The sequence below is a fragment of the Manacus candei genome, unplaced genomic scaffold (genome assembly GCF_025592945.1).
Source record: "Manacus candei isolate 608988 ecotype Guabito, Panama unplaced genomic scaffold, ASM2559294v1 h1tg000002l, whole genome shotgun sequence".
Classification (NCBI taxonomy): domain Eukaryota; kingdom Metazoa; phylum Chordata; class Aves; order Passeriformes; family Pipridae; genus Manacus; species Manacus candei.
Genome location: NW_026138050.1, coordinates 10,890,461 through 10,904,949, shown reverse-complemented (window position 1 = coordinate 10,904,949; position 14,489 = coordinate 10,890,461). Strand labels below are relative to the sequence as shown.

General features: G+C 37.1%; 1 protein-coding gene across 4 annotated transcripts in view; it reads right to left on the bottom strand.

The window, feature by feature from the left end:
• GRIN2A (glutamate ionotropic receptor NMDA type subunit 2A) overlaps window positions 1–14,489 on the bottom strand; it is a 171,421-nt gene that overhangs the window by 79,373 nt on the left and 77,559 nt on the right. The window lies entirely within an intron of this gene.

Genomic DNA, 14,489 nt, shown 5'->3' with positions numbered 1-14,489 from the left:
GTTTTGGGTTAAATACAAATGTTATAAAGCTCATTTTGGAGAAGAATTGAATTGGGAAGATTTGGTTTCTGAATGCTTTTAGGAACTGTTTCCTGGTGACCTGCACTAGATACTTAAAAACAAGCAAACGAGCTTTTTATCAGGGGACATTTACGGCTAAAGAAACCCAGCACACAGAAAATCTGCTCAGAGTCAGCATTTAGTAATTTAATTACTGATTTACTATTACAAAGTAAATTAGATATCTAGAGAAAATGCCATGAATCCAACTTTGCTGTAGCTTCCTAATTGAACATAAAAAATATTGTAATTCAAAGTCAATCACTTCAGTTATCTTCTCCAGTTCTTATCTAATCCAGGTTTCTATTTGTGAAATATCCTGTGAAACGATTTACAGTAAATTAAATAGATTAGATACACCATATCCTTTAACTCTCCCCCATTTCTGTATGTGGTTTATGGCTACTAATGCAGTGGAATAATTCTTTCAAACACAATAATTCTTTCAAACACAATTCTTTCAATACATACACCTTGGTCCTCCATGCATGACAAGGAACCTCTCCAATGAGGCAACCGAAGATGAAGTATTTGAGGGCAAAAAACAATGAACATGGACATCTCCAAGTGTGACCTTTCTAACAAGTAAATACAGATTTTTAACCTAGAGCAGTCCTTGACATCTTCCCTGGCAATGAACAAGAGTCTTGTGCACAACACCCTGTGTCACCACTGCAGGAGTCTGACAACAAAAGAAAAGTACTAAAAATAAATCCTTTCTTTCTGTAAACATTTCGTTAGAAAAAACAGTTTATGAAAGGAGTTTTGACTAAACATTTCTGTAAAGGTCACACTCATATTTCAAGAATCCTTTTCATGTAATTGTGAATGTGAAGGCCAGTCAAAACCAGCCAATTAAGATCAATTTGTGATCGGAATGGTGAAAAATAACCACTGTAATTATATTCTGAAAACAAGTTTGGGTTCAAGAAAAGTGGAGACACAAATATCACAAGAGATTCTCATCTGAAGAAATCCCATGTAACTGCACTGACTTCATTTGGTGTTTTTATGGAGCTGAAGACCTGATTGTGTGTGTTTACAATGAATCTGAAACAGATGGAAGATTACAAGCAAATTGCAGCCTTAGGAACTTCAGTAGATATTTAAATGCCTATAAGGAGAATATTCAAGGACATATTCATTAAACTGGGGGTAGGGAACAAGGAGGTTTTGTGAAGAAACAGCAAATAAATAAATAAAACTGTAACAAATTGAACTATCGTATCCTTAAACATCTACAGAACTGTTCATTTGGGGTTTTTTTAAGCTCCACATTCTTCTCAAAAAGCATTATTATTCCTCTGCTTTATAGAGACTTAAATTACATATGTGTTACAAAATACTAAGTTCTACTTTTCTATATTCAAATGCAAGCCAGAGTGATGTTTGTATAAAACCAAAATTATTCAGTTATTTTCATTTAACTGTCATCTTGTCATCTCTTCAGACATCCATCTAAATCATTGCTGAAGTAGGAATACAGATGTAATATCAGAGGTGTTTGAAATGCACACCAGAAATATGTTCTTTTTCTCTCCTCAGCATTCCCAGCTCTTGAGATTATTGGTGGAGGATGCAAGGAAGTGGTGCCACTTATTAAGGGCAAGAAACATGTTACAGATGAATTCCACAGATAAATCTCAAAGCATGAAAATCTGATATGAGCAAAAATTTAGTCATGGAAGTTGTGGAAATGATTAAGGTTTTATTTGTTTTTTCTGCTTTAAATTCTTAGCTGGATTCTACGCCAGCACATGTGAACAAAAAACAGCAATGAAAAGGGAAAGGAAAGAACAAATGCAAACTTTTTGTTTCTTTCTGTCTTGTACATTTACGTACAGTTTATGGCAAAACATCTCCCCATATGTTTCACACCAGAAGGACAGAATCCTCCAATTGCTTCTTGCTTAATGTTATCCTTGACTTTTGTACACAATATAAAATTCTGGCATTACAGGAGAAGGGCACTTCAATGTTCTCACACTTGTGCACAAAACAGAGCAGCTCTCTCTGCTGCTGTCATTTTATAGATTAATATATTAGAGTAAGTTGCTTTTTAATTAGTGTACTGAGCCTATAAATCTGTCACTGTTGTCAGAATTGCACATTTCACTTCCCCAGTTCCAACAAATTACAGGAATATTTCTCTCAAAACCTCATCCTCAGCTATTTTCAGGACATCTTAGTTTCCAGGCTCTGGTTTTTCCATGAGATCAGCGGGGTATATTCACAGCTGTTGTAACAGCTGAGCTAAGCCCTGACAGGACTTTGTGCCTACTAGGGAAAAAGCTGCAAGAGTTGGTCAGTTAAGGTAAGAAACATTTGTTAAGTAGCATACCTTTTGTTAAATGAAAATTAAATGCCAAACCAGAACAAAACAGGGGTCAACATGAGACCAAATCAATTTTCCACTTGGCAGACTCATCAAGGACAGTTATTTCACTGGTAAGACAATATTATGACAGGAAACAAAAACCAATATGAAACACCTTTAAAAGCAATCCAGAGTATGATTTTATTCAGCTAGCAACAATATTATTATGACAGCAATATAAGTAGGACTTTAAAGTTATCTTAATTGTTTCATTCTTACTTACTCTCTATTTTCCACAGAGATCCAGCAAAAATCATTTTTCTCATATTTTACACCACATTCTATTCTTATAAAGATTTAAGGCATGTGGTGCCAGGTCCACATATACAGTGCAAGCTGTTTCCTGTTTAATGAATTATAGTAGTTATCTGGCATTTTTATAAAGACTGGGGGAAAATGAAAGCCAGAGATTAGTCATGAATTTAACTGAATAATTCGGCATCACATCAAAAATATCCACAAGAAAATTATTTGTGCTGATCTCAGATAGAGGTTAAAACAAAAAAAGTATCCTGCAGTGTGTTAACATGGTACCATTCTTCCTGGATTTTCTTGAAGTGATGTGTTGATCCCCTGGTAAACATGAAGTGAATTGTGTTTCTCTGTCAGGAACATCCAGGCTTCAGCCATAGGATCTTTCTTTGTGGAAGGGCACAGATCCTTGCCAAACTTCCAGCAAATGCAAACACTGAAGTGGAGGAACTGAAAGGGAAACCTTTGCTCCCCAGACACCCTGCACATTTCTGAATCCTTAAGTTATTAAATTCCCCCTGTATCCATTAACAGCACAGAACACACAATTCCCAACACAAACATCTCACTGAGGTGCCCAGGGGGAAAACTCCTCCATTATCACCATGGGAGCAATTTGGGGGAAATTATACACGATTTTGTGCTCTCATACAAAGCATAGCAACATGTGAGGCTGGAAGTAATTTACTCATTTTTACAAAAAAGGCAGAAAATACTTGCCTGCCAAGGACCTGACCTGTCACCTCCCACATGGCAAAACTGTGTCCAACCTGTTGCCCTGTCCAGTAACACCTGGACCCCCAGTGCAGGCCCCCCAAGGCATGGGCTTTCTGAGAGAGTAGAAAAAAGGATGGAAATTTCCTTCCTCTCTAATTTAACTGGTGCAAATGCACAGCCACCAAATGTATAAAGGTCAACTAAAAGGACAAAACGAGGCCTTACTTTTTATTTTAAGAAGTTTGCTCTAGGAGAGGAACACTGAAGTTAGAAAAGGGCAGTAGCAAGCAAGGGAGTACATTATGGTTCTCCAACATCTGACATGTCCCCTTTTATTATTTCAAGGAATAAATATCAAAGAAACATGATTTCAAAAGGTTAGCACTGGCTTAATCAAGCATGTTCTTTCCCATTTCCAGAGGGAGTCTGCAGGAATTCATTTTGCAAAGACTTCTGTATTTTCAGGTCATGGTTTTATCCCAAGAATTTTGCTAGAGAACAGGTTTCATAGGTTTTTTATTCTCTTTAATACATCCATTTAGTTTTATACTACCTCCTTGGCTTATACTGGCCTGCTACAAGAGCTGAAATCTGTCACTAAATCTGTACCAGAATGGCAAGAAAACAACTACAAAGGGATGAGAACAGGGTTTCTACAGATCATTGCAGAGTTCCCTGGTTTTTGATCTTTTACATTCTTCCAATAATAGCTGTCATGTCTAATGGAAGCAACTCAACAGGCCATTGCAGTGAAACAACCTAATTATGGAAGATTAGTTTTGTACAGAGCTCATGAACCATTCCCTGGGCTGGAATTCACCATCTGGGTTTTCAACACATCTGGTTTTTCTTTCACAGATTGTTCAGACATTGGAAATTGGGGTGTCTCAGTCCAAGCTCCTGTTCAACCAGGACAGGCAAGTCAAAAATGCTTTTGATGGTTGAAATGACACCAACAAGCCTCTGATCAGACTTGATAAAATCCTGGAAAGATTCAGCAGGGATTTTGCTGTGGTCATTTGATGAAAGATTTATTGACAATATGCCTCTTCTCTAGATAGATTTCAGATTCCACTGTTACAGAAATGTCTTACATTGTGAATATTGTAATGAGGAAGGGGGAAAATTGTGGTTCTATGAAAAGGTAGCATGGAGCTGGCTGTACCACAGCTATTTGGACAAGTAACAGCTACTGTGCAGTTTTTAGGGCCAAAAAAAATCCCAACATATGAAGCAGAATACTGGTGTCTGCAAGGAATATAAGAGAAAATAAAGAGTATTTTCAGAAAAATTGTATTGGCTTCGTATGTTCAAATATTTCTTGAACATAAATCACTGACTCTTTAAGAATTGCTGGGTCATGTGGTTCTGTACATCAGTGTAATCATTATCATCCTGAAATATTTTTCCTTTATGGGATTTGTATGAAAGCTTCATTTCCTCTCAGTATTTCACCGTGAAAATAAATATTGAAAAATGTGTGTGACCTAACAGATAAGGTACCAAGGAGGACAGATATTGTGCCATATATTATAGCTGAGTATCATTTCTCTTCTGCCCCTTGTCATGACTGAGATAAATGGTTTGCCATTTTTTAAATTTAGATTTTTTTTCATGGTTTGTACGAGCAGTGTCCTTCTGCTTTATTCATGTAATTAGCCAGCACTAAACTGATGTAAGTAAATAGTCTCTTCAAGAGCCCAAGAATATCTCATTTTCCATAGGAAAATGACTTTAAGTTAGCCATGCAGCACATCTTTCACCTCAAAGAACACCTGAGTTCACATGGAGAGCTCTTGAGTCTGTCCTTTCAGTGAAACTTCTTCAAGCAGTTGTTGTGAATGATGGGAAAGCAATCAGGAAAATTAATGACTTTCCAAAGACAGGGAAGGCAACTGCTGTGAAGTTACTGGTCAAAGTAACTGGTTTTTTCCTGTGTGGAAATGTCCATCTGCCAACAATTCACATTTGAGACACCACAACAAAGTTTTGGTGACAGCATTAGAAAAAAATGGGATACTGCTCCTGTTCTCCCTGTGGCAACCTGAGAAGGTTTAGAAAAAACTGATGATGACCTGTTCTGAACAGGTCACCCTACTTGGCTGAGAAAAATAAACAATAAAATGGTGCTATAAAATGAGGCAGAAAGAAACCCAAACCATCCTTTTACTGCAAAACTATCAAAATGCACTTGCTGAAAAGAGGAAAGCTCAGGTGTATTTTCAGGAAAAAAAATATAAATCATTTTTTAGACTCATCAAAACCTATTCACTGGGTAACAGAAATAAAAAGCATTCAGAGAGCATCAGTGAGCTTGTGAATTAGCCCAGTGAAAGGCCAAGACTCAGGAAATCCAGCAGGGTTAGACACAGACGTCTGAAGAAAGGAAAGGTCTAGATAACTTTCCTCTCCTAATACAGGCAGTTCATTGTAACCCACATAATTCACCTCTAGAAATAAAATACCACAAAAACATAGGAAGGATGAAGGACACCAGCCAAATGAGCCACATGGGTTTCTGGAAAATAAATAAAATTCTTGGTATGTAGACTATCCATCCCCACTATCCCACTTCTCTTGTATTCCACTGGGGCTTTATTTACCAGTGTTCCCTTTGGTTCATATCAGGATTGAGACACTGTGTATTTTCCTACCAAAACAACATGCTGGGCTATGGGGAGCTTCTCACCTTCCTCAACTTTAGGTCTGTGACTACAGAGAATTATCTATCACATCAATTAGTTCATTTACTTTGAACCACATCTGCTCCCACAAGGCCATCAGGGATGAGCTTCCCTTGATTCATGGGCAATTTGTGGAACTCCAACAGATATAAAATCCAAGCATTTATGTTAGAGTGAGTTATATTATTTCTTGGAGCAGACACCTAGTTCTAATTATAAATTTTGAAAACAATCCTGCTGTACCAGCCATGCTAACTCAAATCAACCCTGTGTATGGGATTAAAATGTCTGGTTTCAAAATGAGTCCCTGATAGCCAGGTTTTGGTACAAGCAGATGGATCTCTGACACAAAGGAAGATTCTCAAATTTCCAAGCAACACAAAAAAAAAAAAAAAAAAAAAAAAAAAAAAAAAAGGGAAGTTTGCTAATCTGTATTTTTAAAATTTTTAGCAAATAAAATTTCATTCTAATATTGAGTCTTACATGTTTTACTGCCCCAAATGGTTATGTCACTAGTCTTTAGAAAGTGCAATGGTCACATTTTGTCTGATTACCAGTTTTTCACAGCACCAGCCTAACCTGTTTTCTTTTCAAAATAAGTCACCCAAATCGACTTCACTCTACAGAATGTGCTAGAATCCAATTTATTTGACATGTTTTTGGGTATCTGCTAAATTTAAATATATAGGTTTGCTAATATTCTTTCAGTTTAATAGCAATATTTTAGCTGAGTAAAATCTGATGTGTTTATTATTGCTGTGCAATCAAAAACTGTAAGTTGTTTGAATGGTTTATGGAAAATTTCAAGAATCAATGCTATGCAATAATTCATCCCCAAGACAAATTTTCATTCCAGCTATTTGGTATCTAGCACACCAAGCATTTAATTTAATTATAGGATGAAGTCACAGTGTCATTTTGATCTATATTGTATACCCCAACCTATAGGAAAATTTGCTTGGAGCAAGGATTTAGAGTAGTTGAGGATAAGTATGATTCTCTGTTCAAATCTTCCATCTTATCTTGTACAAGTATTGCACAAGAAAATCCTGCAATAACAAACCACTTACAGCTCACACATCAACAAAATTCATGAAAGGGTTTTTGAACAGCTTTTGCCATTAGGACCTTAAAAACCAATACCATCCAATTTTGCTAATCCTGTAAATAGAATCATACTTACCCACAATAACATTTAAATATGCTGTGGCCAAGGATTCAGCATTAAATCCAAAATCAGTAACAATCTATGATTTAATAGCAGCTGAATCAAGCCAAACAGGCTGTTTACTTATAGTTTGTATTGTATGTGTGCATAAAAATGCCATACACTATAAAGAAAGATAAGCATAATTGAATACTAATAAAAATGCCTTAAAACATCATCTCCTTATCTGAAAACATTTGGCCTCAACTGAATGCTAAAACACTTCTCATTTGTGTTGAGGATGAGAAGCCAGAAAACCATTAACTAAGTCATTTCCATACATCTCCACTTAACAAGTAAAAATGAAGGTAACAAACAACCTCCTCCTCCACCCCCTTTCACCAAATGGTGAGTATAAAACATTAAGCAAATAAAAGAAATATAAAGCCAGTTTAGTTTTCTACTGTGTGCTTGTAACTGTGTGCTTTTCCTTTACAAGTCAGAACTCTTGGACTGGCACCTCTGTGTATCTGCTCCAGTGGCACTGGACAGAAGGGAGAATTCCAACAACAACAGTCTACCTGGAGAGGACAAACAGACAGAGAGGAAGGGAATTTTTTAAGGGGAAGGCTGAACAGAGTTCAAGGAGCCATTCAGAGCAGCTTTCCATGGCAACAGAGATTTATGGGATATATTTAAGTATCACAGGAAGTTGATGATGAGAGATTCAAGATTCTTGACCTTTTCTGGAAGACATGCATTTTGGTTCCTCAGGTAGTTTGGGTGCTAAACAAGAAGAGCTGCAAACCTGACTCACCTGCTTTGGGAAGGCAGAGTCACAGAACCCTCATATAACTTGCCCAAAGCAAACATGCTGCTTTCAAATTCTCCTAGAAGTGTTTCAACATCTTCAGTGTGCTCCTCTGCTCTTATGTACAATCAGTGGATCTGAAGAAGAGACCAACTCAAGGGAAATTCCATTTATGCTTATCCCTTCTATTCTCCTCTTTAGGCACCATCTTTGGCCTCTGGGCAAAGCTACAGCTGTTATTCTGCTATGCTAACAAAAATTACATGCTTTCTCAAAGTGAGGGAACAGCCCATCAGTGAATATCCTTTTCCATTGTACGTTTAAAAGCAGCAGGTCAGAAGCAAATTCAGTTACAAAATTTCTGATATGTGATCTACATCAGTACTTACATATCACTCTGCTCAAGAGGAAAGGGTGACTAACTCCTTATCTTGGAATTAATCCTACTGATAAGAAGGTGGTGCAAAATACACCAAAAGTGAATGATATTTCACTGGTATTCACTGCAGAGCTTTTGAGTAATCACAAGAGAAACCACATTTGTGTCAAAGTAGCTACAGAGACTCCAGTGCTCAGAGCTCCTGCATCCACACCAGAAGGGACACAGGAAGAATGTGGAATTTAGATGCAGGCAGACACAAAAGTTTTCCCCATCCAGATAAGGACATAAGCATTGCATTCTGGTGATGGATGGATGGTAAGGTAATATAACAGAAAAGTGCAGACAAAAAAAACTCTGAGGCACCTACTCATTCTGACTCTACCCACACTGTTCCACACCTTTGACTTAAATCTGCATTTTCTTTTTGGCAATCTCTTAAAGGATGCATCGACTTATTTAGTTGCAAGAATATCACACATCAAGAGATTTGCCAAGCATTATTCCCATGAGCAAATAAAATTCCAGGCAGAAAAGCTTTAACAACATACATTCAAATTACTGAGATTTTACATGGGCAGTAAAACTATTTCTTCTTGTGAAATAGCTCAGCTTAAGCTACTTTTCCTTAGTTAGGCAGAGGCAAAATATCTTTAAGCATGGTTCTGATTTACAGTAAATATCAGAGATAAAACATCAAGAAAGGAAATGTTCAAAATGCTGTTTATCTCCTTACAATGCACAGTAATTCTTTCTAGAAATTATTACAGATTTGACAGTCACACCAGATACAGTAAATACTGCAGTGCTATAGCAAATTGAGTATCTCATTTCCAGCTATATAAAAAAACCATGTTTGTACAATGTTCAGTACAACATTCAGTGAAGAGAATTGAAGATATCTTCCGTAACCTTCCTTGTTCTAAACACAAATAAGTGTTTTTATTAAAAAAACTTATTCATGGGTTGATGTTTTTAATGCCTGACCTTTTTATTAGCTGCATCTGACAACACAATGCAAATACTGTTTGCCTACATAAGTACAACACCACACAGATCAATGATTTTCATAGATTCCTCTGAAAAAAATGAAATTAAACTTCAGAGCTTTTCTAACCTAGGTATGAAATACACAAAGTATTTAACTAATCTTGGTAGAGATTACAACAGGTAATAGATTTCTTCAGTTATCCATAATGCAAGTAAATTGTGCCATCTCATCCAAGTTCAATGGGAGCTCAGAATGCTGCTCAATAGCCTCCAAAGGTGGGTAGATTTATGCAGAAAGGAGCATTTGTACAAATGTGAGATTTTGGCCATGCCCATTTTCTTTTTGCTACTCTTTGTGTCCTCAGAAAAGAGTTTCATACTCAGTTAACTGAAATAGATTGTCTGCAAATATAAAGTGGTGGTCCTTGCTCATTTTCATTAACAGAACTTTGCATCCAACAGATTTAGATGCCAATCCTTTGGGTTCCTTTGAAAAAGAAAAAAGCCTTTTGTGGAAGGTGACTAACAAACAAAACACCTGTCCTTACAAGTTGTTAAGTGCTTTTGGTTCCACTCATAAAAGATGTTACATTCCAGAGACCTTATATAACAAAGCTTGTTAAGAAATTTGCAGTTTAGATTTCCCTGTAACAGGCACAAGGGAATGTGCTTTGCCTTAAACTAGTGTATCTTGATTTGTCCCTGTGTCCCCCAGTGCCATACTCCAGAACAGCAATGCTAAGTTTCCAGAGTACAAGATTGCTCTCCTTTTGCAGGTCCTTTAGAAATAACCCACAGACCTCCTGGTGTCCAAAATCCAGCCTGAAAAACATTGAGTTGAAAGCAGCAACCCATCCATTTCCATCTGATACCTGCTGTTCACGGCAGGTGTATTATTTCACTATGGTTAAGCATCTTATGTATTTTAGGATTGATCCCCAAACTTGTGACAGCTTACTGTGATATGGTGCATCACCAAAAAGGAAGAGATAAAGCTGTCACCTCATTCTTTGCAATATATTCCACCAAAACTTCTGGAGTATGGATGAAATGTGGAAGAACAGAAGACTTCACTGCACATCTCTCACTGGACAGTTCTGTCACTACTTTCAAAAGATAAATAATTAATCTGAACCAAATCTCCACCTTTTGTGCAAGGAATATGGTCCTGTGGGGCAAGCAGGGATTGTCCTGTGTTCAGGGGCAGATACAGCTCATTTTAAGGAGAAGAGTGTTGGTTTTTCAAATCCCTACTAAATAAGGAAGCCTTCCTGCACAGTATGTATTGAAAATTGGGAAAGAGAAGTGAGATGTAAAATCTATGGCATGTTTCTCGACATGCTCCATTCTACAGAAAGCTGAACTGCACAACTACATGAAGTTCTTAAGGAGATGGATACCTGGATGGATGGAAGTCCATGAGATCCATGATTCTTCCCGATGGATAGGCATTTGTTGCTACATAGCAACAGTCTGTCAGCTCATTAGAAACCTCAGAGAAATAAGCAGAAACATGTTCCTGTAGAGAAAAGCTCCATCCTGATGCTGCCTCACTTCTATGGGAGTAAATCTGTTGTTAAGGTCAGGTCAGGACCAGGTACTGGGAACAAAAGTGTCTCTAAAACATGCACAGAACAAATGACCATGTTCTGCTGTCTGGAGCTGACACAGAGCCATAGAAACATCCAGGATGTCAAAGACACCATTAGAGACAGATGAACAGTGCAAAACAAATTAGCTCCCTCATGGGTGGCAGCAAATACTTTCTTTTGCTATTCGTGGATTATTAGTATACATATTGTTAGTAAAAATCTGAACAACCACTGGTTCTTGATAAAAATATTAAATATGAATGTTTCACTCAGTTTTAAATTAAACACCTGCATTTGAAACCAAAAACATGAAATCCTGTCACTTGAATTCATCCTCTCTTTCAGAAAATATAGAAAAGCATAGACCAGAAGTAATGCAATGTGACAGGTGACCGGACACAAATCACAAACAGTTAAGGGATGCCATTTACAAAAGCCCATTTCTTCAAGTTAATCACCCTTGTTACTAAACAAATACTAAGAATAACATGATTTTAAATAAAATTAGTGAGGGCCAGTAAAAGTTTAACTCACTAGATTACAGCAGGAATTATCCATTAGTCTTCATAATGTAGCTTAGCCAGCAATAATGTCTGTCATTTCAGATGCATTTGCACAATGACTATATCATAAAAAGGCATTTGCACAAAAGCTGCATTTCAACAGCTATCAGTTTTCCAAGATATAACAGGCTTCCTTTGTAATAAGCACAGAGCCTTAGAGCAAGACAGTATAATGTATATCCTCGTAAATCTTTCCTCCTGGAAGATTTACTTATCCCCAGGAATAGGTAGAATAGTTTGGCACAAGTCATGTCACAATGCCACGTCTCATGAAATGTCTTGAAACCATCCATACAGAAATAGTTTCTGGTCTCCTCTTTCAAGTGATCATAAATTTGGTCTAAAAAGTGGTTATACTACTACATATGGATGATAATGTGTTGCTGCACATGCCCATAATACAGGATATAACTTTACAGTACAGGATATAGCTTGACTTAATTTATCTCAGTGTATCGAATGATCACACACCATCTGATGGTGGAATAGAAATTAAAGGTGAAAAAATTGTAACTTCTATAAAGGTTGATAAAAAATTCAAACCTGTAAAATCTGTGTTCTACATACTATATTACACACTATGTGTAGAATTATGTACATGGAAAGACTTCTGCACACTGTTTCATCCCCCTCCAGAAGATTAAGAAGCACATTTTCCTTGTAATTTTTTGCCCAACTAGTCTCATAAAGGAGTTAAATTTATTAGTATTATACAGTCACATTTTCTTGCTCACTATGAAAATATCAAACAGCTTGCAGTGATCAGTTACAAAACTGCATTTGTTTTTTCTATGAAAAACTGGGTTTTTTACTACCTCAGCTAAACCCCCAAGAAAGAAAAGATTTTATGGAGTATTCATGAGCAAAATGCAACACAAAGCACAGAATTAGGTATAAATAAAAATAACATAATTAAAGTAATATAAAGATGTTTGGTGCTATAGCAGAAATTAGCATATATGGAGAAGAATTGTCTGTTCATAAGGAAGGACTCAAATTATTACTTGAAAATGAGAATACCAAATCAAAATTAGCACTCAACTGAGCAATGATATTTGTACACACATTGGTGCATTTGGAAATTAAATGGATGCATAAGGGATATTCTCATCAACTCATTTGTATAAATTGGTATACAATGAGCAGAAGAATTTGAGAAGACAATGCTGAGAATGATTGTGGTTTTTTTCAACCAACATGCAGAAGAGCTACAAATGGGGTCTGATTGCTATTCCCACCACTATCCAGGAATTTGAGAGAGATTTGTCATCTTTTCAGTTTCTTTCAGAAAACTGTTAAACCCACAAGGGTGCACTGAGCATCCCACAGCTCAGTACATATTCCCACCCATGAATTTGAGGTAATTTCCAACACTATTAAAGTATTTCCACAGTTTCTTAACATATTTCTCTCAGACCTCTTCTAACCCACCAAGCAGCAACCTCAATGCTTAGGATGAATTCCCGCCTGACTCAGAAAGATGGGTCCTGTGCACTTTAACTCCTCAGGAGTTCACCACATGGATTCAGGATATTGGATGAGAAGCAAAAGTTTCTTTAGTGAGTGTGATTCAGTTGGCTACATACTCATAAACCAGTTGAATTTATTCCCTTAATCCCACCAATCAAAGTCAACCTCTCTTATGCTCATCACCCGGGTTTCAGAGCCCTGTCCCTACACAGAGATTAGGTTGTTGTCCCACACTCACCAAGAGCTTAATGTACATTGTTTAAAAGTGCATGTTGACCAATTTCTGTGTACTGGAGTACTGGAAAAAACTGTGAGAGAGGGTAGGGATGGGTGGATGACGAGTCTAAATATTACAAATATACCACAATCCTGTGGGAAGGCACTGCAGTCTCACCATTACCAATTTACAGCCAATTGTAGGACATTTGGATTGAGTGGAACTTTATACAAATTATGTTAGTCTTTGTATCATGTGAACTCCCATTACTTTCTTGGCAAGGTATGGGATTCAACTATAAGACCTTCAGAACAAGTATTTTAGCTTCTAATCAAAGTTTGGGTGAGCACACAGCCCTAACACCACCTCATTAACAAGTCTTGCCATTGCACGAGTTCTGTACTCCAAGATCTACACACTGGGAAATCTTGTAAATCATGAGAACAGATAGTTGGGCAGAGTTTGCTCAGATCTCTCAGGCCAGTGAATGACAATCAATATTAAAGCCACCTGTGTTTAAAATAAATAACCCACTGTGTCCCATCTCTCCTTTTTTATTCACCTGTAATTTGTTTCCTCCCATTGGCAGCAGTCACCCCCGTGGTAAAGCTGGATCAGATTCATGTGAATACCCCTGGGTTGCTTCAGTGCAAAAATCAGTCAGGTTGTCTGAAACAGGCTCTGGTGTCTTGTTTTTCTTAAAAATGGCCAACCCTGCTCTGCAGATGCTGGAGGGTGTGCAGGGATTTCAGTGCTGCCAGAGCAGTAACCTCGAAGGAGAGGGGTAAGACAAGCACTGCAGGGACTGGAGCAAGGGATGCAGACTGGAGTGAAATAGCTTATTTCTGAAATTATTATCTGATCATAGACTTAGCCTCCTATTATTGAAATGTATTAAACTAATTACATGTCTAAAGTTTAGGTTGGATTTCAACTGACACTGAACAAATTCACTAGTGATTAGAATTTCAGCGATATTTGTAATGTTATAAATTACTGGCTACAAATCAAAGCACAAATTACATCACATTCCAATTCTAAGAAATCAGATGAGGGAGACTACCTCAGAATCATGTCTGCCTATTTAAACTCACATTCAGGATTTATATTTTCTATTGCTGAGTTGCAGTGTTAAGGGACTATATGGAAATATTAAACAGACACTAACACAAATTCAATCAAGATTTGCACTTATTTAATGCAGTTTCTGCAGGTCAAGAATTGCAGGTA